This window comes from Choristoneura fumiferana, chromosome 25, assembly GCF_025370935.1.
Source record: "Choristoneura fumiferana chromosome 25, NRCan_CFum_1, whole genome shotgun sequence".
Taxonomy (NCBI): Eukaryota; Metazoa; Arthropoda; class Insecta; order Lepidoptera; family Tortricidae; genus Choristoneura; species Choristoneura fumiferana.
In genome coordinates, this window is record NC_133496.1 from 6,648,995 (window position 1) to 6,674,884 (window position 25,890).

The 25,890-nt window shown below is 35.7% G+C and overlaps 1 pseudogene; it reads right to left on the minus strand.

Annotated features, from left to right (window-relative positions):
- Positions 1 to 1,814: 1,814 nt before the first annotated feature.
- LOC141442132 (uncharacterized) overlaps positions 1,815 to 25,890 on the minus strand; it is a 29,881-nt pseudogene continuing 5,805 nt past the window's right edge.

The window sequence follows — 25,890 nt, forward strand, 5'->3', positions numbered from 1 at the left end:
CAGATAACTAACTTAGAGAGCTACTTAACTATAGGTGTTTTTTTTAATTCTTCCCGTCATTCGCCGTATACATAACCGTCAAACATAACATAACTAGCACTATTATTTAAAAGAAAAAAGAAATGATCTCTTAATTTAATGGGATCCCAGCGTGCCCAGCGCCTTGACGGCCGCTTTCAATCCAAGCTCGCGCAGTGTGTGGTAGCAATTGTACTGTACCTGACAACTCCTCCTGGCTTTGCTCGTCGTCGTACCTAATTTTCGGGAATTTAAATTGACAGTAAACTTGCCCAATTACAATTCCGAAATCTCTTTGATGTTCCACCTATGATTACTTATTCTGTGTATAGTTACGTAAGTTGGTTATCTGGCCCAATATGTACTAAGAAATGCAAAATTCGAACTTCGTGTCTTGCCGTCCCGCTAACGCTAATCTATCTATCAATCTAATACCATTAAACGAGCAATTCCTGTATATGTAGGCGACCAATCGTACAATCCGCCAGATCACGAAATCCCTAGGCATATCGTGAAATGGCGCTATTTCATGATATGCCTAAAAGTTGGTCAGGCATATTTCGTTGTGCCTGAGAAACAATACGGCAGATCGATTAGAGCAACGCATTCATCGATATTCCTAGCTCTATACCGGGCACAACGTGATATGCCGAAAAAAAGAAAAATTTAAGTGCGACGAGCGAAGCGAGGAGTGGTTAGTATGAATTGTGACCACGACGCACGAGCAGAGCGAGCGAAGCGAGCGTGCCGCGGCAGCGGCCGGCGAAGTACCAGAACGGATATGGCGGCGTTTCATGATATGCCTAGGAATTTCATGATCCGCCTATACGTTACTAGACAAATTATTAAACAGTGAGTTTTGAACGATATGGCGGATGTCCCTTAGCCAATTCATGAAATGGCGACATTTCATGATATCCCTAGGAATTTCGTGATCTTGGCGGATTTTACGATCGGCCGCCGACATATACATACTTAGTCAGAATCTTGGAAACGCGCGGCTTCAACGATTTGGATGAAATTTGGTATGTAGGGGTATTCGGGGATGAAAAATCGATCTAGCTTAGTCTTATCTCTGGGAAAACGCTTGTTACCGAGTTTAAGCCCGAGCAAAGCTCGTCACCCAGGTTGGTAGGTAGGTACTATTATTTAATACGAGAGTGAGAGAGACGGTTCGATACGAACTTCGATTTGCCCTGGATGAAACAATCCAAAAAACTTGCACTGACTAGTGGGTTAGGTTATAAAATGGGTTTAATCAAACCATATTTCATTGTGAAAGAAATATATATATTTAGCTACGGAAATAGAAATAACAATGTACAGTTATCATTTATGTCTATGTACAAAAATATCTTACAATAGAATCTTTTGTTAGCTGGATTCGAATACTTGACGATGCTTATATAGATGATTTGATATAGCTATATTTAAACTTTCATGCTACAAGATGTTAATATCATATGTCAAGTATGCGTCTTATGCACACTCAAGTGCAATAGGTAGTTACTGTTTAAATGTAGACTGGCAGTACAAGGATCTGTGTCATAGTAAGGGAATAAGAGAAATTGTTGCGATATTCTAATTTCCTGGCATTAGCACATGTTAACACGTTGATAACAACATAATTATTATGACAGTAGGATTCCATAGCCGCTGAATATAATAATTTAGTTTCAGATCAACTCAAAAAAATTAAACCGACACCAAAAAGTACTAAAAAATATTTTTGGGGATTCATTCAACAATGTAAATTTCTTGTATTCTTTTTGAAGTCGGTGTAATTTTTTTTTGTAAAAAAAATGTTTTATTTTTCAGTGGGTCGGTTCGTACATAATGTTAAATTACAAATAGCCTGTGAACTGCTCATCACCTTTTACAAAATATTGCTTTTCCCGATGCAGCGACAATAGTAGAAGAGCTTACTTTCTTGTGCTTCGATATAAAACTCTATTTCATCATTAAGATAGAAACCACCATCAGCATATATTAATATAAAAAATTCAGCAAGTGAATTACTCATCATTGAAAAATTCCGGTGGCCATATGCGATCCTCATCATTAGCTCTATGGACGATTTACTACAAAAAAAATCAAATTCACTATAAGTAGGTCCGCCTGCAGTAATTGAAAGGTTCAATTCACTATAAGTAGGTCCGCCTGCAGTAATTGAAAGGTTCAATTCACTATAAGTAGGTCCGCCTGCAGTAATTGAAAGGTTCAATTCACTATAAGTAGGTCCGCCTGCAGTAATTGAAAGGTTCAATTCACTATAATTAGGTCCGCCTGCAGTAATTGAAAGGTTCAATTCACTATAAGTAGGTTCGCCTGCAGTAATTGAAGGGTTCATTTCTTTCGGGATCTCATCATCAGATCCTCACCTAATGCAAAAAGAATCACCCGGAAAAACACCCTTTTAAACAAAAATAATCGTGTGAAAAAAATGGAGAACCTGCTCCTTTTTAAAGTCATTTAAAGATTCAGCGCTTACTTAAATATTTATCCAGGATTTTATTGTTTTAATTAAAGTCTATTCATTTCAGGGCCTGTAAATATTTTGTGACAGATAATTATAAATTTAATAAGACAGATATCTGTTATGCTGTCTTTGTTTGTTTTGTCCTAACAAACAGAGACGGCATCACATTTATCTATCATATTAAAATTATAAAGGAGCGGCGAAGAAAGCCCTAAATATTTAAAAAAATACCTTAATACACTTGACTGTACTGACTTAAAGCTTACTAACTAATTAGAAAATAATCAAACCCAAATCATTTTGAGTGAAACAAAATATTTGGCAATAAAATAAGAATTTAAACAAGTAACGTAATTTTTTTAGCAATACAAATATAATGTTACACTAACATAGTTTATAGCTATTCAAAACTATCCTTATTTAATATTTACAGAATAATTAATAATTTACAATCACTCGGACTATTTTCTATTGTCAAAGAGAATATTTTAACAATCATATCAGTCCTTAAATTTTGATTCGAAATTCAAATTCTATGGCCATGTTTTTTTTTTCACAATACTTATATGGCATTATTGCTGACCAGTTTGTGTGTTTGGTGAAGGGGATCCCCCAGAGGCGGGTGATTGGACCATTGCTAAATGTGGGGGAGGGAGCCCCATTGGAGGTAAAGGTCTACCCCCCATTAGGTGGTGGGGGTGGAAGTACTGTTGAAGCGCAGGGTGGGGGTAAAGGTGGTGGGGTGGCGCGTAAACTGTGCCATTTTGATCTTCTCATATTCTGCTTCCTGGACGCGTTTCGCTTTTGCTCGTCGGTTTTGGAACCAGATTTTGACCTGATGAAGAAGAAAGGGTTGGTTATTAAAATGTATAAGTAATGGAAATAACAAAGTAGCATTAATATCACACGAAAAATCATTTCATTAACGTGGTTCGACTTTTATACTAATTAATTTATCCATTCATAAGAAAACGGTCGGAAGGGATGAAACTCCTTAACAGTTTATTGCATTGACTTGAAATTTGGTACGGAAATGTAGTTTTGATGCCAAAGCAAAGAATATCTCCTACTGCAGGACACAGGTGAAACACGAGAAGACTTGGACCGTAGTTCCCACGCCGGGCCAGTGCAGATGGGGAACTACAGTACAATCAGCAAAAAGCTTGTATCAAAAATGAAATTAATTAACTAAAACAATAACTTTGCTCACCCGCGACCTTATGATAACTACGTTTATGCAAGAATGCGTGTTCATGCAGTTCGTCCACCTCCACACTATAAGAACACACACAAATCACAAAAACCCATCTATCACCACCAACACACTACACTGATGCGTTTCGAACTCAACCAGAGCTCATCTTCAGAGCAACACAACCGTACACCATATTACCAGATGACGAGCGATGATGACATGATGAGAGATGTGTGAAACGTTTGTTAGTCTAACATCTGGTAGCATGGTGTACGTGTGTTACAGTGTGGAGGTGGAGGAACTGCATGAACACGCATATCTTGCATAAACGTAGCTATCGTAAGGTCGCGGGTGAGCAGTTATTGTTTTATTTCATAGATATAAACCTCCGCAAAGTAACGCCTGATTCAATAAATTATATAAAAATGAAATTTATAAAAACTTTTCTTACCTGCGTCTCTGATAGTCCCAAACTCGATGAGAACTCTGCTCGTTCTGCGATACTCAAGTATTGTTTGTCCACAAACTTGCTCTCGAGTGCGCGGAGTTGCTGCGCAGTGAACGGCGTACGAGGCTTCCGGTTAGGCTTGTGCTTGCGCAGATTACACTTCAGTTTAGGCGGACCGCCGTTACCATCTGAAACAAGACATAACTAAATAAATAAATCATCACCTTTATCTTCTTCATCATCATTATCGTCATCGTCATCATCATCATCACCTCGGCTTATGCGTCCCACTGCAGGGCAGAAACCTCCTCCCTCTCATAACGAGAGGGCTTGGACGTGGTATCCACGCACCCAGTGCGGATTGGGAGTGTCACGCATTCAAATTTATTTTAGGTGGATGCAGGATTCCTAAGATAGATTGGTGGATTTCAGGAATTTTGTACTGATTTGTGGTGTGCAATAAAGAATATTTGTATTGTATTGTATTCCTCACGAAGTTTTCCTTCACCGTAAAGCTCAAAATGAATTTCAAGTGTAATTTTACACATAAAAAAAATATCGAAAATACAAACTGAAACATGGATGCACAGAAAAACCAGAAAAAGAGATCAGCGCTGGGAATTTGTGTCTAGACTCCAGTCCTGTGGTGGTGGGGTATGTCACGCAGCACGGAATGCTGAGGACCTGGGTTCGATTCCCAGCGCTGGTCTCTTTTTCTGGTTTTTCTGTGAATCCATGTTTCAGTTTGTATTTTCGATATGGATTCACGGGATGACCGGAAAAGTTACAATTTTGGAGTTGAAACAAAAATACTCCAAAAACCAATTATAACATAAAACAATTTACAAAGATGGCAGTTATAGGTAAGCGTAACGTCACGCCTTATGACCAGCAATGGAACGCATATAAGGTCAGAGTTAAGATGCCAATATCCATAACAACAATCGAAAATATCAGCCAACTTCTCGGCACCGACAATTTGAAATAGCATCCTAAAAATTTCATATTAAATTTACGAAGACTTCAGTACATAATAGAGTCATCATAAACGCGTGATTGCACAATCGAAATCATCAATTTCCACTGTATCATTCACTATTGTCGCTGATTTTGAAATCAATCTTAAGTGTGCTAAGATCAGTCAAAATGGCGAATACACGAGTCCAAAAGGTCAAGTTGGACATAATTGGTCAATTTGAGTGATTCACACATCTCAATCCGTCTTACTAAGTTTAAAAATAAACATCCTTTACAATCACGCGTACATTGTGTGTGCGAGTGCCACATGGCACGACGAAATCTTTCAAGAAATGAAACTGTCTTCTACTAATATTTCAAACACTATTTGTTACTCTTTCACACTAAAACCACTGGACGAATTTTATTGAAACTCAGGAAGTAAGTATATATGTAGTACATAACTAGATTTATAACGAGTTATGGCAATGGAGAGGTATGCTCGGAGTTTCTTTGCGCGATAGAATCCGAAATACCAAAGAACCAAAGTCATCAACATAGCTCGAATAATATGCATGTTGAAGTGGCAATGGACATGGCATATCGCTCGAAGAACAGATAACCGATGGGTGAGAAAGGTCCTTCAGTGGTGACCATGAATCGGAAGACTAAACATTGGCAGGCCTTCTAGGTGGAATGAAGACATTGCGAGAGTTGCAGGCACCGGTGGATATGGGTGACGAGTTGTCGTTCATTGTGGCGTTCTAAGAGTGGGGCCTTTGTTTAACAGTGGAAGTCTGGATGATGAAATACTTAAGATAAAATAAAACACCAAGCGTATTTAAATATCGTCACTACTTTGAAAAAATCTTGAGATAATGATCATAAAGTTCACTCCGAAAAATTATCTATTTTGAGGTAAGTACGAGTTTTTTTTTAAAGTAGGGACGATATTCCGATATTGTAATACCAATAAAGGCGCCGTTAGAATGCCAGCGTTCCTGCCTCGATTAATCCAACAGACTTATAAAAGGTAAATGCCTTGCCGATTACATCCCATCATTCTTAAGCCAAAACGAGCGTATTAGTACGCAAATTGTCGATCTTTATTGCCTTATTCGGTTAGAAAAGTTTATAGTCGCCCACGTTCTGAGATGTGGACGCTGATATAAGTATGCTTGCGGTGCCGTTGCTCTACAACCAAGTGGATAAAAAAAACTTTATTTTTTATTTTACTTGAAGCGTCGGATCTGTTACGTAGTAACTAAGTAGGTATATGTAATATTGTATATATATAATCTCTTTAATACTAAAAGAAGTACAAAAGCGAATTTATCCCTAATAAGGAATCTTTGCCGAACCTCTCTCTACTACACCCCAAAATGGTAGAATAGAAATAGGCTAGTGCCCCACTTCTTCATCGGTTGGCAAATCTCTTTTCAGTTTTATATGATACTAAACATACGAGTACATGTCTGCCAAAATATGGAGTCTCCTTCTGCTCCAGAGTCTTAGGTTGTGCGTTATCAATCAGTTAGTGAATGAGGGTAGATACTGTTAAATAGGTCATGGTCATATAGAAAATGATACACAACTTATTTTTACCTAACTGTAACAGAACAGTCATTGTATCAATAAACTGACGAACTGTTTGAAATTAATTTCACTTTCAATAAAAAAAACTGTTCTATAAATCACAAAAACAAAATAAGGCGGCAGTGTAAGTGTATTAAGTAGAATTTAAGAATATGATTGGTTACTGAGTTGAAGGTTGAGTTTGATAGTATGATGGTATCACACCGTTAAGTAATACGTGGATTTTCCTTTACCAAGATATTTGACAGGAAATCGGTTTCTATAAATATAAACTATACAGGTAATTAGCATTCTTGACTCCATTTGGTATTTTTATTAATTTATCATCATTCCAGCCTATATATTTGTCCTACTGCTGTACACAGGCCTCCTCTCAAAGGGCCCAATGCGGATTGGGTACTTCGCACACACCAGTGAATTCCTTCCCAAGTTGCGCAGGTTCCCTCACGATATTTTCCTTCACAGTAAAGCTCGTGGTAAAATTCAAATTTGGATTTGAACCCGCGATCCTCTGCTTGAGAGGCCATTGGTTAACAACACTAGGCTAATTTTTTTTGTGAAAATGCCCCTTCTCTTGTTAAGTTGCTATAATGGTTGTATTCCAAAAAGAGGTGCAAGTTAATTACAAAGATTAGCAAAAGGCAATTTCCGTCGTATTGCTTTGATTAGCGATAATAGATTCCCAATTTGAAAAGAAATGAATCAAACGAGCAATAAAAAGGTCGTTAAATAAATACCGTAAAATGAAAGTCGTAAATTACTTTCGAATCACTAATTAATGTACTTCATTAGACACCATTATTTTCTAATCAATCAATTTTATTTGCTAAAACTCGATTTTGAAAGTGCGTCGTTTAATCGAAAGTAAATAGTTTGCCCAATCAACCGTTTTAGTCATTTCGTATTCTATGTAAAATTGAATCTTAATGTGTCAATAAGAAAGTTGATTTCTATTTAGCAAGTGTCCAGAGCCCAATTCTATTAATTTCAAATTAGACATAAATGACAATTGTAATTGATTTAATAAATGGTATTAATCCAATTAACCTTATTTTAACGATACCTGAGTACAGTCCCCATCAGAAGTGGATGAGCGGAAATGGCGCTCAAAATGATCTACACACGACCCTACTGCCAAGGTAATATGAAAGTGTTTAGATCATTTTGAGAACCACAACTGCTTGCATACTTCTGCTGCTGAATGTACGCCAGGCGTCGAGAAATTTCATTAAGAGCGATAACCACATTTTTGTAATTTTCCTACAATTAACAGTTAGATTGACTTTGAATTATGATTGATGGCGTAATTAACAAAAGCCTAAATTTGCTCCGCAAAGTCCGCTGTCGACCAATTCCATTTTAATCCATGGCTAACACCATCACTTTAATACTATGCTTACTTCTTATACGATTTCACCAAATAATAATTTTTTGCTTTAGTGAAATAAACCACATCTTAAAATTGAGTTTAGCTCCACATGTTTCGGGCTAATTCGTAGCCCTTCCTCCGGGAGTAAAACGCACGCACATATGTCGAGCTAATCTGGATTTAAAGGCCTGGCCACATATCCTCGGTACGGCGTCATAAACGTGAAACGGTGCGGCAACGTGCAGTACACGTTGCCATGCCGTGTTGAGTGGATGCATGGTGTGGTGCCGCGTTGTACCACGAAATCGCACTATATAAGAAACCTAGTAAAAATCGCATCGAAATCGGTCCATCCATTTGAGAGCTACCATGCCATACAGACCGCCAGACCCCTCTTTTTCGTCGGGGGATAAAAACCAATTAAGCTTACTATTTTAATCTAAATAAATTTCATAGATATAAACCTCTACGAAGTAACGTTCAATTTAATTATTTAATCATTTAAACTAGTACTGTCAGTTTAATACATTTAATTGCTACCTGTTTTACTAACTGTATGTAAATTATTGCCCTGTTCTTGTTGTGCCAACGTATTAATCCCAGTGTCAAACGGTATGGACCCAGCTTAATAGCTAATGGGGAAAATAAAAAGTTAAATTATGTGACAGGACAAAAAAAGCGTATTAATGTCGTGTTTAGCGGACGTCAAAGAGTACCGGCGGTGTGGGACGGAAATAGGGTAAGGCCGGGCGCGAGGGTGCGACTGCAACTGACGATTTTGAGTCGCAAAGAGCTGCTCTTGACTAGAAAGTTACCTAACGACATACCTATATAAATATCATGAATGACACGATTGACACCAATTGATCTAGTTCTAAACTAAGCAAAGCTTGTACTAGATAACGGATAAATATACTTTCCAAATTTTGCAACTTTAATTGCAAAAATATTTACACCTGTTGAACATTTGGTTAAACTGTGATTTTAGGCATGGCGAAGGAATGTTTAATTTTGTTTATCTATGTAGATGCGAAAATGTTTCTCTGTAACAATTCCTTTATTAGCTCATTCCAATACAAACTAAGCTAAGTGCAGTAAGTACTTATCAAACTTATAGACGGACCATAATGTATGCATGCGCTCCATTAGGCAGGATATTTTTATAACTTTGTCGTCGATTTTTTCAGCGGTTAGCCGCACGTGTGCGCGCGCGCTTGCTGTTAAATTATCCCATTTAAAAATACATAAATGGGACTGTCTGCTTTAGTTTTCATGTTAATTGTCTAAAGAGATATCGGCTACAGATGTTAGCTGCTGAATTATATCCATGTTGTGAGCGTTGAGAGAAATATGAGAAGCTGTGCGATATTATTAAACGATCGTTGAACGAGATTTTACTATCCTTGTTTTATGGTTGAAATTTGAACGATAAAAAATGACAACAATGTTACAAGATGATGTTTTTCGTCTTTTATTTTTGACATGCATTGTCTTTTACTTTAAGTTGCCTAAATTCACGTTTGATGAAACAATTTAACAATTTAAAGGCTAGTGCTATTAGCATAATGTTTTGTGATTTAGCTTTTAATTATTATTGATAAAATAAAAGCTTTTATATTGTACATTTTTGATTATTTCTTATTTGATTTGAAATATTTGTTAACCTAAATCTTGAATACAAAAAAAGGAAAATGTAATCAAGTCCGTGCTATGATTTAGTTTTAGATTTTTTTTTGTAATTTTTGTTTAGGATACATATTTTTACTTCTATATATTGTAAAGATTTCCTGGAAGAGATCTGAAGCGCTAAAATCGCCTATTGCTTACCTACCTACCTTGGAAAACCCTTTATGTATCTGTGTTTGCTATACTACATATATTATGAGTTGGTGTTGAATAATGAATTATTTATGATACTGTATTGTTGCTAATAGTAATAATTAGTTTTTATACTCGTACTTGTAAGTATTTTAGAGATAATTTATTTATCTTTGCCGATTTCAAACTACCAACAAATAATAAACGCTTATAAAATTTAACCTTTAAATTTTAAACATTTCTTTACCCTGAAAACACTCAATCGCTTTTAATCTCCAAATCCATAATTCCTCTGCCGACGCTACCACTAAAAGACAGTTGATATATTAATGAGCGTGTTTGCTTTTTGTGGACGGTACGCCATTAATCGTGCGAGGCGTGGTATGTCATTCATCCCAATATTTTAAATGCTCGCTGTATACTTGACGTTTTTGCTGTCCGTACGAGCCGGCATTCCTTGTGGCCGGGTGATTTTTCACAATTAACTGTAACTTTTAATGATATGGTAATATTGTATCAAATGATACTGATGATGATGATTAAATGATGAGAATGATGAAAAGAATGTTAAGCAATTTCTGTGCATGTTTTCAATTTGGTATAAATTTGTTTGCCCCCGTGGGAACTACGGCCTAAGCTCTCTCATTCTGAGAGGAGGCTTGTGCCCAGGGATTTATATAGGTAGGGATGATAATTTTGTTTGATTTCAAAAAGTGTGACTGTCATTGTACGTTTATTTGACCTTTTATTAGGTAACGGAGTATAGTAAATTAAGACGTTGTTAATTAAAAGTCAATTTATTAATCAATACACTAATTTATTTTAAAATAAGCTTAGCCGGTCTTCAGTGTTATAAATCAATTTCTGTGAATTGATCCGGGATTTTGCTAAATTTCCACGGGAATTTTTAAAAATTACATCATGTTATTGGGTTGTATGAAGAAAACTTGTTAAACATTCTATGAATCTATATAAATTTAGTGGTTTAGATTTTGGTATTTAGGTACATGCAAAAGTAATCCAGGCATCCAGCTGTAGGTATAATACCGTGAATGAACTCTCCCTTGAAAAAGGTCTTCCGAAAAGACCGAAACTAGTCGGACCGTTCCTGATTCGAGTTTGATTAATCAACTATTATGTTAGTATGCCATATCCCGCGATGTAATCCTTTACCCCTTTTTTACGGCATAATAATTCTCAAATGCCATTGGAATAGGTTAAAAGCCATTCAAACATGTAATCCTTCAACACACGCTTGTGTAACCAAAACAAAATATTTAAAAAATCTCGTCGCATAAATTAAATGGTACAAAGAGCTGTTTTTCAGCTATTTGTGCGCCCACGCAGTTATCTCGCGATCAAAGCGTCATCCATTCATCAGAGATCTATCCATAGATCGTCATAGTTAACGGCCATAGCAAGCGCGGGTTCAAAGAATTCTGAGATTTCCTGCTTTTTAAGCATTCATTTTTTTTAATTGTGAGATTAATGATCGATAATACACGTAGTTCATCATCATCATCATCTCAGCCGTAGAACGTCCACTGTTGGACATAGGCCTCCCCCATAGACCTCCAGCTTCGTTTGGCAGCGGCCTGCATCCACCGTGAACCCGCAGCTTTAATCAGGTCATCCGTCCACCTCGTTGGTGGACGTCTTACGCTGCGCTTACCAATCCGCGATCTCCACTCGAAAACTTTTCGGCCCCAACGGCCATCTGTTCTCCGTGCTATATGGCCTGCCCATTGCCACTTCAACGAGCTAATCACAACACGTGGTTAAGTTGTGAGTAATCCGGGCTCCTCTGACTTTTCTAAATTCATGTGCGAATTTGCGGTGAAGGAAAACCTGTACTGTGGTCTGTGAAGCAATTCAATGGCGTGTGTGAAGCTCTCGATCCACACTGGGCCCACCTGGGAACTATGGTACAAGCTCTCACATTTTGAGAGAAGGCTTGTGGCCAGCAGTGGGGTGTTTGTTGGCTGGGATGATGATTGCATGAAATAGGCGTAAATATTAGGTAATTTCTCTTGTCCCTATGTTGTATTTCTGCTTGATTTTCTTTTTTATTTGGGTTAATGATTTTTTTTTTAACGCAGTTCCATTTAAATTTTTAACATGAATTTAATAATTAATTGAACCCGTTCTGTTGTTCAGATGATGAATGACTCATCAATAAAATTTATTTTATTTTATTTATTACATTTAATGTACTTAATAAATTTTCTATTGGAAAAAATATAAATCTACTATTTACTACTAATGTACCTAATACCATGTGACTAAGAGCTCAAAATAAACTTTTTTTTAAATCTAATAATATAATCCGCGGTTTCTGTGGCCATCGAAACAGTAGGTAACTATTTAAAGCGTTCTAGTCAAAGCGGTCGTTTATTTCAGACTTCGTAACAAATGACATGTTTAAGGGAATATTAGTAGTTGAACTCTTAGCGCCGCCGTATTTATAGTACGCTCTTTATATTATTAAGGATTACGAGTTTAGCTAATCAACTATGAATAGAGGCTAAATTTATAGTATTAGATTTATTTTGGTAGACGTTTTTATTCAGTGTACTTCTTGACTGTATTGTTTTGTACTTACTTGTATCATCATCTAAACTACTTAATATCGAATAAAACGTCATACAAAATTTCTAGTCAATCGGACCATTGAAAGTGGATTAAATCCGACCTGGAAATTAGAGTTTTAATAAAATTATCATCATCATTATCATATTAGCCGTAGGACGTCCAGTGTTGGACATAGGCCTAGCCCATACAATAAAATAGTAAAATAATAAAATAGTTTTAGTAAAAGGATTTTTTGACAACTTTTGAATTACTTACAACGTTGAAAACATTTTGCTCAATGAACCAAAACATTAACTAAGGTTTCGTAATACAATATCTCTTTATTTATGTCTAGCGTCATCTTATATTTTTTGCTGACGCTACCACTCTTACACGCCACCAAACAATGTATCGCATCTAAATGAGACAGCGTATCGTCTCTTCATTAAAGCGATCGTTTTTGCGGACGGTACCGGTCGTCGTGTTCTGTTGTTCAAGCGGTAATTGATTGGGAATGCTTCTATAATTAGGAGCGTGACTTGCTGACTGTACTTAGCAATTTCTGTCTGTTGGTGAATGTATTGAATTGGCAACTAACGACCATATAATGTAGTAAAGATTGCTTAAATATTTTTGTTATTGGTTGGAGAAAATGGTTGGAAAATACTCTATATAGGTAGAGTCATTCACGATGACTCGTGCCGTGGTTCTTATTACAATGTCATTAATGTCTAATTTTGTCAAAATCACGCGTCTTCGTGGATGGCACTAGATATACTTAGATAATATTCTACACAATTTTCTAAGGCATTTTTAAGGTATACCTACTAATATTATACCTAAATGTGAAAGTTTGTAAAATATTTGTTACTCAATCATGCAGTAACGTCTAAACCAATTTAGACGAAATTTCGTTCAAATCTCGGGAAGGATATGGGATGTTCTTATCCTAGAAAATTGCATTTTTCCCACGGAAAAGCGATAAACGCAAATAAAGTCGCGGGCAACAGTTAGTATTAAATAAATTTTGCAGAATTTACACCAATTAATGTAGTGATATTTGCAAACAATACCTATGTATAATTGTAGCTTTTTGCGCACGTGTTTTTCTATTTCTTTGTTCCATTCTTTTTCCCGTTAAAAATACCGAGTTTTTCACGACAATTATTAAGTTCTCACTAAAAGTCACAACTTCGTAACAAGCCTCATAAATTCTAGACAAAATGGCGGACAAAATAGCGCTAAATTGCTTCACAGCAATCACAAGTCACAAATAAACATAATTATGTATTTAAAACGTTTTATATAATTATACAAATGCCAGGGCAGGGGTAGCCAGCTTTTGCCGGTAAGATATTATGCACGTTATTAGATAGTTTACAGTACAATGAGCCTTTACTGAAATCACATACTTAGTAAACAATACAGAAAACGGAAAACACACAGAAAAAAAATATAAGAAGAGAAAGAAGAAGACAACAAACGCGGCTGAATAATATTAAAAAATATTTCTCATAATACACAAATTTTCGTATATCATACACATATGTCTTGTGTAAAATAATTAATAATTTACGCCATCATAAACATCGAAAAAGCCGTGGTGGCCTAGTGGTTTGATCTAAAGGCTCTCATGCAGAGGTTCTTGGGTTCAAATCTGGTATTTACATCCGATATTTTGAAATTCAAATGCGAAAACATCATGAGGAAACCTGCACAAACCTGCGAAGCTATTCAATGGTGTGTGTGAAGTTTCCAATCCGCACTGGGTCCGCATGGGAACTACGATCTAAGCCTATGCCCTTTTATTCTGTTAGGAGGCCTGTGCCCAGCCGCGGGACGTATGTAGGCTCGGATGACGATAATGAAACATTGAAGGTAACAAAACGCGCAGGTAAGTGTGTTTTCAGATACTTTTGAGCTTCAATGTTCACGACGGCGACTGTCCATAGACTAAGATCACATTATAGTTTAATAATCTCTTTATTATGCCAGCCGTGCAGATCTAATATGGCACTTAGGCGGCGTCCTCAGAGCACGAATAAGTAATTGTACACGTAATAGCTTGTACGCTCGCCCACGGACGCCGGTGAGCGCGTGGCCTTATAATAGTGCAGACAGAGTGTTCATTAAAAAATATATAGTTTTATTAGGTAGGTTATACGTGTAATAGAAAAACGTGTGTATGTTACTTGTGTACGCGTATATTTTAATTTCAATCTTATTAAGTTGCAAAAATTCACAATAATATTCTTATTAATTACCATTAGTATTTTTTTTATTAGACTGGATGGCAAACGAGCATGTGGGTCTCCTGATGGTAAGAGATCATGTATTTTGATGACATCACTCCTCTAATCCCTAGATATAATGAATTATTAGAGTTAAATAGTTTAACGATTATCATTTTTACACCCTAACAGGGTGTCGTAACGTGTACCTACCATTTTATAATATGTCATCTAATGTTATGAACATGACTTATAAATGAATAAATAAATACATATATATTTTTGGTTAGTTTATATGTCACTACAAATTTAAATTATAAATCTGCCTATTTCCTATTACATAATGTATGACTACCTTGATTTAATGAATACTTAAAAGTTTATTGAATCAACGTTATTTTGGATCACCACCACCACTCGACGCTAACGTGTCTCAAACTTAACCAGAGTTCACCATCGGAGAAAACCGTGCTATTTAAAAGTAAACTACATAATTATCCATACTCCTTGGTTACAACATAAGCCCAAACCAAAAAAGCAAATCATTCAAAATTCAGTGCAGCCAACATAAAAAATTTCAAGAATGAAAAAGAAATAAAAATTGAACACTCAAAACTTGTCAGAGTAATTTGTCAATTGTGAAACCAGAGTTCGTGTCAAAATGCAAGTTATTTTATCTTGATTAACCTTTTAACCTGTTTTTGACATAATCGTTTATCTTGAAATTTCATACAAGTAGGTTTTGAAACTGCCATTGGGTAGGTATGTCAATGTTTGACACTTATTCATGTTTAGTGTTTAGTAATAGACAGAAAATGAACAAGAACTTGGGTCCAATAGAGTACCTAGTCTTTTTTAGATGATCCTGTGCCGCCATCGAAAAATCACTTTGTCGACTATTTACATTATCCTATAACAATAAAAATATAGATACAAATTGAAACTGGAATATTTCTTCCACTCATCGACCTAGTCAAAAAAATCCTGCTAAGATTTTCCACCAGAAATTTATTTCCAAGATGACGAGTCTTTAATGCGTTAGATTATCAATCTCAACATCAACCGATAGACTTCGACTGTGGAACAAACGCCGCAACGGTCGGCAACTAGCCACTTGCACCCACAGGTTGCCCGCAACTAAGGCTAATGTAGATATTAAGTCATTTTTCAACTTTATAAAATCTTGAAAAACCTTCAGAAAACTGATCTAACTTGTCTATTGGCTGAATTTTTCGTATTAATTTTGTGATTATTATATTCCTCTGCCGTTTCTACAACTCCTATCTCTTAATATTAATAAATGAACATGTTTCGGCGCGTGCGACGCTCCCAGCGGGGCGTCGGCGCAGCCCACCTAAATCGAAACAGAGCAGTCATACCACGGTTAAACTTGAGCGACGCGGCGGCCGATTTCTCTGTCCATTACACGTTCTACACGTCCACTGTAAACAAGTTTAATGGGCAACGCGCAATGTATTAGGTCAATGTAGAAGATTCGTGCGCTAGGCTGTTTCAGTTGGCTAGATAGGTACGTTGTTTACAGCTTAACTCAACTGAATTTGTTAGTATATGGTGCATCTGTACCTAGCCTTAAAAATAGCGTGCAATGGTATTTATGGTCAAAGTCAGTTTAATAATTTAATGATGAAGATAGTATGGGATGGGAGCTGCTTGTACAGTAATTAATTACAAATAGAAAGTCTAAGTTAGTATTTTTTGGTATTGTTAAATAGTCGGACATTACACTGTTAAATAAGACAAATTCAGATTAATCGAATCTTAAATGCATCGCATTTCATGATAATTGTGTGTTGTGAAATAAATAAAACAAATAAAAATATTTAACATTAATTTGAGAAAAAAAATTAGATCCTGACGTACAAAGGTATAGCTTTTTCAAACCACTTATACCTTACTCGATGATAAACGACCTCAAAAATTAAAAATAGAACACATCAGCAAACGTCGCATCAGATTACAAAAGTATAAGAAGGTAAAAGTGTCAGAAAGTCGTAGTAAAATGTAAATTCCGACATCGATACACAAGATTGTGTAATACGTAATAGATTTTATCGATAATCTTGTAACTATATCGATATCGACTAAATTATATTAGTGTTAAAGCGCATTGCAAAACCGACACAATATAGTCAGACGCATTTGATTTATATCGAGCGGCCTCACAAAGCAGGCAAATTTATTGTTGCATATTTCTAAATATTTAAATGCTTTGGTTCCAAGAAGGATTTTGATAATTTATACCTAACAATAATGTCAAAAGGTACTTAGTGATTGTTAAGCTAAAAGGCTATAACTTGCAATAGATTCCAATCAAATTTGTATCCTGACGCGCATTAGCAAAGTCTAAATTTACTTGAATTGGATTTTTATATGTTGAGCTTTTTGGCGAATGATGACATGAGACTTTGCGGCTTTAAAATGATTTAAGGTCGTGACCATTTCGATGACAAATTTTATAATTTGCCACGGCTGATTATTTTAATTAAGTTCGGGTACTTCGATATTAAAATGTATTCGAAACTCGAGGAAACTAAACGCTGATAATATTTGATATTTAATTCGTTTCGGTTTTGTAAAGTTAATCTGCGGTTAGCTCATTTTAGTTGTATTTCCGGGTCACTATTAATACGGAAATATAGTTTGCCCTTGGCTTTGGCACAATACAAGTAATATAGGTTACTTGTATTGTGGCTTTGGCTCACGTTAACCTCAGATAACCGTTTTTAGGGTTCCGTAACCAAAGTGGCAAAAACGGAACCCTTATAGTTTCACCATGTCTGTCTGTCTGTCTGTCCGCCCGCGGCTTTGCTCAGGAAGTATCAATGCTAGAAAGCTGCAATTTTGCACGAATATATATGTAAACTATGCCGACAAAATGGTACAATAAAAAAATCAAAAAAAATTTTTTTAGAGTTACCTCCCATAGTCGTAAAGCGGGGGTGTTTTTTTTTTCATCCAACATTATAGTGTAGGGTATCGTTGGATAGGTTTTTAAAAACCATTAGGGGTTTCCTAAAACTAAAAATTTTCGATTCAGTGATTTGTTTTCAAAATATTATACTTTATAGGCAAACAACTTTAAGTGAAAATTTTCATTAAAATCGAGCGTCCCCTCCCCCTCTAAAATCTAAACCGGTGGGTGGAAAAATTTGAAAAAAATCAGGATGGTAGTAAATATATCAAACTTACAAGGAAAACTATAACGGTTAAGTTTTCATGAGAATTATTAGTAGTTTAAGAGTAAATAGCAGCCTAAGGTAATATACCTACATTTGGAATATTTCGTATAAAATACGAAATCCTTAGAAAAATATGATTTAATTTTTTCGTAATGGCTACGGAACCCTATTTCGGGCGTGTCCGACACGCTCTTGGCCGGCTTTTTTTACTGTGTTACTTTTTAACGAATAAATTTTGATAAAAGCCGAAGGATAGCTCTTTTTTTGAATGCACAGTGTCATCTATCGGATTTTGTTAACAGTTTAATTATTTATGTACTTTAAAACATTCACACTTTCCATCGGGAATCATCTTTTTTTTTAGAATATGAACTATCTCTCTTCCTTTCATTCAAATTTGTCTAGTCGTTTTGGCGTGAAGATCTTACAAACATACATTTAAAATCAACTCATCTCTGGGAAAATGCGAATTTGCTATTTAAAAACATGTGGCGCCATCTGCTGACGAATGGTTGAATGAAGAACAAAGTATTCGCTCGACATCAGGCACTTGCCAGTAACTACCTATGCCATTCAGATAACCTACGGTTCAAGGTTAGAGTTCGCTTAATCCTAAAATGAACGCCACTTCAATGTTGTTTTACTCACATTCAAAGCGTACCTACGTATTTTGAAGGACCCCGTAGGTACCTCAAAAGAAACAGTATCCTTATAAAATCACTCAAGTGTCAGCCTGTCTAAGCTCATTCGTTCCGGATTACCTGAACCAATTAAGTAAAGTCTTATTCTGGGTGACGGAAAGAAGTGGTGAAGAAGATTGCGATGTGTGTGAGACAGTAAGGCCTCAGAGCACATTTTTCATAGAACTGACGGCCGATGGGGCAGGAAGGTTCTAGAGTGGCGACCGGAAGCCAGAATATGTAGCCTGGGAACACAGGACAGGGCCGATGATTTGGTAAAGGTCGGGAAACCGGTTGGATGCGGGCAATTGTGGAACTCTTTCGGGGAGGCCTTTGTCGAGCAGTGGGTGTTCTTCAACTGATATAAATGATATTGAAAAAGCTTATGCTAGTGATATTAAACAGACATTTTCATAGTGCCTTGAGATCAAAGCACTATGAAGTATTTTATCGTGCATCATAATCAGCCACTTTAATAGGTAATGAAATAATCATTAACTAGTGTCTGAACTTATTATAACATTACCGCTAGACTAAATGATTATGTATGTAATTAGCATTCGAAAAATACCTACTGGTACTTTGTCAGAAGTTTAGCAACAAAAAACCTGTTTTTAATTGGGTACCGGCCTCAATTAGAAAAGAACCTCTCCTCACTGGGATTCCAACGCTCAAAATACACCTTTTCTGTTTTTATTTTTTACTAAGTACTTACTTATTACCTACTCTATACCTACTTTAACTGCACATAACATGCTTAAACTGTTATTATTACTGTCTGATTCACCGTGATGTGTCATGATGATGATGACTACGGAACCTTAAAATGCGAGTGGCATGACACTAGACCTGTTTTTCATACAATGCTTCATGCTGACTGTACTTGCATTGTATATTTACATCAAATTTCACGTCAACCCGACCATTGGAAGTGGGTTAAATCCGGTTTCCAAGATTTAAATACATGTTAATAATTTGACAGGGAAAAATAAAGCCTTCTAAAAAGTGAAACAAAAAACTCTACTGCTAAACTCCTACTTTTTTGCAACTTGTCTACAAAAAAAAACTTCGCAAAAAATTATACAAACAATTATAAAATTATACGTTTTTATAATGTCGTACGTATCACTCAATCTCTCACATTAAAACAGTAGCGAGCTTTGGTTTAATGGCGGGCGGCGCGGGCGCTCGTAAACATCTCAGTTTATCGCGGCTGATGACTCGATAAAATTCAAATTCGTATAAACCCGATTTTGAGACGACTAATTTGATAAAACAATCTTTTATTAACGGCTCTACACATTTTTGTAAAGGCTTCGTTGTGTAAATAGTATATTGTGTAGCTAGTGCATAAAACGTGCTTTATCCGGACGCTTACATGTGAGCTGTAGGCAAGGGTTTGCATTCAAATAGGGAAACGGATTTTATAAGCGAGTATATGTATACTCTACTTTCCACTCCAATTGCGAGGAAGCGCTTATTTTTCATGCATTTTCTAAATAAATAAATAACTAGGTATTGCTTAGATTTATTAATTTATTACAGAACTCAGGTTTTTTAAAAAAAGCTTATATTTTTTTTATTCTTGTGATTGTATCTTTGACAAAAAATATTTTATATACAAAAGCATAAAAGTAATTTTATACAGCGAGCAAATTACTTATGCTAATACTAATTTTATGAACATGAACAGTGATAAAATATTTTTTACGCTACTCCAACATTAGTTTAGGTTATCCTGTAGTAAGTACGCTAACAATAAACGCTTGTTTTTTCCCTAACCGCAATTGTGCTAATCACACATAATAGCCATTCGTAAGCGCTAACGCAGGTTAAAGTCCTAATTGATAAATCCAAACGTTACGGCAGTTATAATTTTAAAAATGTTTCAATTCTCAAAAGCTACCGATCGTGTTTTGTTCGGCACAAGTTGACCAATTAAGCGGGCTTGTTTTCGTGAAAGAATGCATTTATTTGCCGAAAAGGAGCGGAGTTTGCCGAATGTATTTAATGGGCGTCTCTAATTGGTCAACGGGTTGAGGTCGTATTCGCCGTTTGAACTTTAAAAGACTTTTGTCCTGACCTTGCTTTTAATCAATTTCAATTAAGACATTTGCATATCCTACTCTTCAGATTTTCGTGCTTGGAACAGTTTTCCACAGATTATAAAGCTATGCGCTCTAGTTTAAAACACTAGTAACTAAACATGACTAGAGCTTGAACAATATGTTCACTTCTCAACCGTAACTGCAGTTTAACTTTAATAGCCTACTTAAAAGTTAAACAGCTTAGTTCTACATCGTCGTTCGACCCGACTTAACCATAGCGTACTGTTCTGCGAACTACTAAAAATATATTCAGTGTTTTCAGACTACTTATATCTTGCACAACGAGTCCTTAAGCAATTATGATACGTAACCCTTTTGTATAGAGTTGGGTTTTTGCACAAACGTTCGTAGTTTCACTAATTTGCTGGTACAGGAAGCACGGCTGGTGTGATGGGAACACAGCACCGTATAATCTTCTTCTGATGTTATCTGAAGATTTATTAGTTTCTGTCATCGTCCGAGAGGTGGCGCTAGGTGATGCGTCACTAGCATCGCTACTGGACTTATCTTGTTGACAAACCGAATAAAGCAATAGCGGTCTTAACTTTAAACAAGAAGCATTACTTTGCTTTATCGTTGGAACCTTTATCGTTAGACCTCCCGTACTTTTGTGTAATGATTGCCCTACGCAAACGTCTACAGTAGGTACTGGTTTGTTTGTTTTTATTTGCGTTTGGCATCAATGACATTCGTAAAAGGTCAATCCAATTCTTAGTAAGTGGGTACGAACATCTGCGCAACAAAAAGCTCGCAAAGAAAAATATTTCTTCAAAAATCGAATAATTGAACAATTTATTCGCGATCCAGCGCTCCGATCGAGCGACTCGCACGCAAACGAATCGATTAATCGCTTCGTTACACCGCCGACCGCCAGGCGGAGCCACGCGTCAATAAAATACTTGTTAAACTATGGCAAAATGAATTAAAACACATGGTGAGCCAATTAGGAAAGGCAATCGTGCGAGTATCGGACGAAAAAAGACCTTTGAATAGTCACTGTGGGAATATGTGGCTTAAACTTAGTGCTGTAAAGTCACTACTGGTGTTGCCCGACTTTGGATAAGAGTGGGTTCTGGTTACAACGCGCTAACGAGTGCACTTGGACGATAAGCCATTTCAGTTATACTGATAGACAAATATGGACGTATTTATCAGTACATTTACATTAGTTTTGCAGCTTACGGGCGCAGTTGTCGTTAGGCCACGTTTAAGTTACAAATTGGGATAAAAAGTCGTTATTTACTTAACCGTTTTTATTGACAGGTTTGCGTGGTTACTTTTTTACCGATTAGCTGATTAGTATGCTACTTTGTTGTTCCTGTGGAGCGCTGCTGTAATTCAGCCCTAAATTGCGATATTATGTGTCTAAGTTTTGCCGAATATAGTATGTTATATGAAAATTATTCAGAATGAAAACACTTTACATGCATACCTACTTCTACAGTTACTATGTGCGAAACCGCCTTGTTTATACTACGAAAATTTATTAGGTTCTTTTAAGAAGGACACTAAATTCGTAATTTGTCAGTACAGATACACATATCTATGTATGTAGGTATTTAGTAGGTAAGGTGCTCGTGATTGGTGCTATTAAAAGCTTTTATTAAATTTGAAATGTTTGTATGTACATAAGTTGTACTTACGTATTCATACTATAATAATAAAGTGACTAAGGTCCCTATGGGGCTAATATATATGTCCCACTGCTGAGCACAGGCCTCCTCTTAGCATGAGAGGGCGTGGATGTATAATGCAAGTGATTTAAAACACTTGAGAGTAGGTATCACGTGCAATCACAAATACTTTATTAAACTGACTTCATTCGTCTCATTTTGTATCACTCAAATAAGGTTCATAAGGTTTAGTTTTTTTTTACATAATACTGACCATGATTGACCCCTGTCTCACCTGATGTTAAGTGCAGATGAGGCCAAAGGCGTAGCTCACTGGTTTAGTAACAGCCTATTCACTCAAACTTGAAGAGCCCTAGATTGTATTTATCCGGAAATACAGCCGACGGGAGCGAATTCCATTCCTTAGCAGATCGCATTATGAAAGATGAAGCAAAGTCCTTTGGCAAAATGGAGATGGAGGAATAAGATCATGTACTGCGCACACTCTCCAAAATTGTATCTTGTATAAAACAGACAGACAAGCAACTCTACAACGGCGTTCGAGGCTAGTTAAGTTTTTAAGCTTTGCGAAATAATAGGTACATTAAAAAAAACTTTTTTTTTAAACCGGCTACGTCATAAAGCTTATGTTTATTACTTTGATTTGCACCCTTTATTTTATAAGTACTTCATACGTTATTTGTAACCCCGCCCCGACGCAAAAAAGGGGTGAGATAAGTTTGACCGCTATGTGTGTCTGTGGCACTGTAGCTCATAAACGGGTTGACCGATATTGAACTTTGAAGTGACAAAGTCGGGGTTTCTCCAACATTTTGTTGGTTAGGTTATAACTCTAACAAGTTGCGTTCATGTATTTTCAATTGCCTTAAACAATAAGACAATAACCCTATAGTCCAATAACATTCAATTTCAGTTATCTTATAACTGAAGTAATCGTAATCAACCACTATATGTACAATACCAGTCATAAAGCTATAAAAGCTATATCTCCCCTAATCTAACTGATATACGTATAAACATATTATGTGTACGTATTGCCGTTCAATGGGTGTGAAATGAAAACTTTTATAGTTATTGAGGTGTTGGTTTAATTCCGCCAACTATTGTATGGCAACGTAGGTACAGTTGGCAAGAGAAATGACAGCAAGAAATTGGAATGCGTTTAAAAGGTCTTAATAGTACTGTGATAAGTATCAATTGTTACATAAGTCTAATGAATACATCTGTTCTGCAACTTTGTCTACAAAGTAATCTATGGCATTATGGAAGCTTTCAATCAACGGAATATTATGTATGTAAGTAAATACTTTATTGTACATAAAACACAAAATAAAACAACAAAACAAAAGAGTACAAAGGCCAAGAATAGGAAAAGTAGTGAAGTGAAGATATTCTTAGTGTTCTATACACTACACTGTGTGTAAACTAATTTTTTTATTAGCAATACGTTTGCTTAGTGAATATCTACCTACTAAGATTTTTTGGTAGCACCGGGCGGGATGTAAACCCACATCTAGCTACGTCTTGTATCGTGGAACAACTCTGTATCATGACTTACGACAATTGCGTTAGATGACACTCTCCATTATTGACGTGTATGTATGCCAGCAATCAAAATTTTCGGGTGTTAGTCTGGAACTCCGTTGTCTAGTTGTTAAGACACAATGGCGGGTATAGTCAGGAGATGCTGGTTCGAATCCTACGAACACAAAATACTTTGTTGTTTTATTATTTTTATTCAAATAAATGCTTATAAATATAAACGGAAAGATGCAAAAACTATTGTGTATTAGTACTAGAGCATTTTATCTTATCGGTGCGAAATAATAAACAGGGAACAACTCAATCGTCAAGTAATTATTTTGTTAATCAAATGACTTCGAACCTATACGTAAGTAATTTAACAATCATAATAGACCATTAAGGGTGATCGTAAACGAATATGAAAGTATGGATAATAGGGGCATTAGCTATTAACGTAGCCACACTCTAACGCATACTCAGAACAACTAGTTAACTAAACTTAGAAGGTTATAAGTGGGAATATATACGCTTTTAAGTCCAAACCTGTTTGGAGCTCCATAGAGCTCAAAGTTGGTAGACTGTTTCTTTATTATAGTTTGTTTTGGTTTTTTATGGTAGTTACAATGGTATTGTGCAGTCTAGTTTTATATTGCAGCGAGTTCAAAAGGTGATTGAAATGGGTTTCCGCCATTGTGGCGTTTTCTGTCGCTGTGAGTTTATGTTTTATTTTGTTTATAAGAAAATTGAAAAGTTGTGGTTGTAATAAAATTGCGGATTGCTGATTTGTATGACGCGGACGGTTGGCATTGGTCGGCCAATGGCAAATAGTTCTGTTGGCGCATAAATAAATAATCGTGTTTTGTATTTGCTAGAAAGCGTCAGAAAAATGGATATTAAATTATAAATCAATTACATTTTGATCATTGCAAAAAAACAGGTGATTATATAGTATAATATTAAAATAAAATTATCGCTAAAGCAAAATCAATTTTAAAGTAAATAAATGTAAAAACAGACAAAAATAATGTAAACTAGGCTAATTAAAATGGTATATGATTTCGATGCGTTCGAAATGCGTTATGGTTCTCGATATATTTTTAAGCACTTCTGCCGTTTCCTTATTATTATGAATTATACGATGGCACTCTTATGTTATTTTCATTATTTATCAAGGGTATAATATTCTGTCCCTTATCCACTCAAAGGTTGACTGATCTCTACCTTTAAAGGGATAAGTTCGCCTCAATGTTTGTCAATTGTGTTTGTTTACTTTTTTTGTACAATAAAGAGTTCAGCTACATACATAGAATTTACAGAAGTTACCATTACTTATTTTTTATCTAAAGTAATACCTAATGTGATTGGTATAATTTATAATAAAGTGTGTTCATGTCAAATAGCCATAACGAAACAGTTAAACATATACAAAGGTAATGTCAAGCGAATAACTTCATGATATCAAAGCCTATAAAGTTGCGTGTTTAGTTAGTATTTATCAGCTTTCTTAGTTTTTGCTAAAATAAGGGGAAAAGAATTTTATATCATGAAAAATCGATATGAAATTCATGCGAAGAGCAAAGTATTTTTTTTTTTATTTGGATTTTCTTGCGGTCGGGAAAGTGAGCTTTGAATTTTATTTTACTTATAAAAAGGTTATCTTCAATTTTTTTATATTTATTTCGTCACTACTTTAAAAAAAACTCATAAGTAGGTACCTCAAATTCGATAATCTTTCTGAGTGAACTTTACGTACATTATTTTAAAGGTTAATTTTGTTGACGTATTGATTTGAGAAACGAGATTTTTTTCAGAGTAGAGACGTTATCTAAATTATGATTGTAAAAAAAACTTCGTATTAAATCAATAGGCAATAACTAAAAATTGCTCACTCACCACAATTAAATTGTTAAATTGTATTTTTATTGAATGTGATAGACACGGGCATTTAAATAAAGTTTTATAGCGTAATTTGATAATAAATAATACTTGCGCAAATCATAAAAATTGTTCACGCGAAAATGCCGAAGTTAGGTACTTTTAAGAGTATATCTGGCAATCTAAG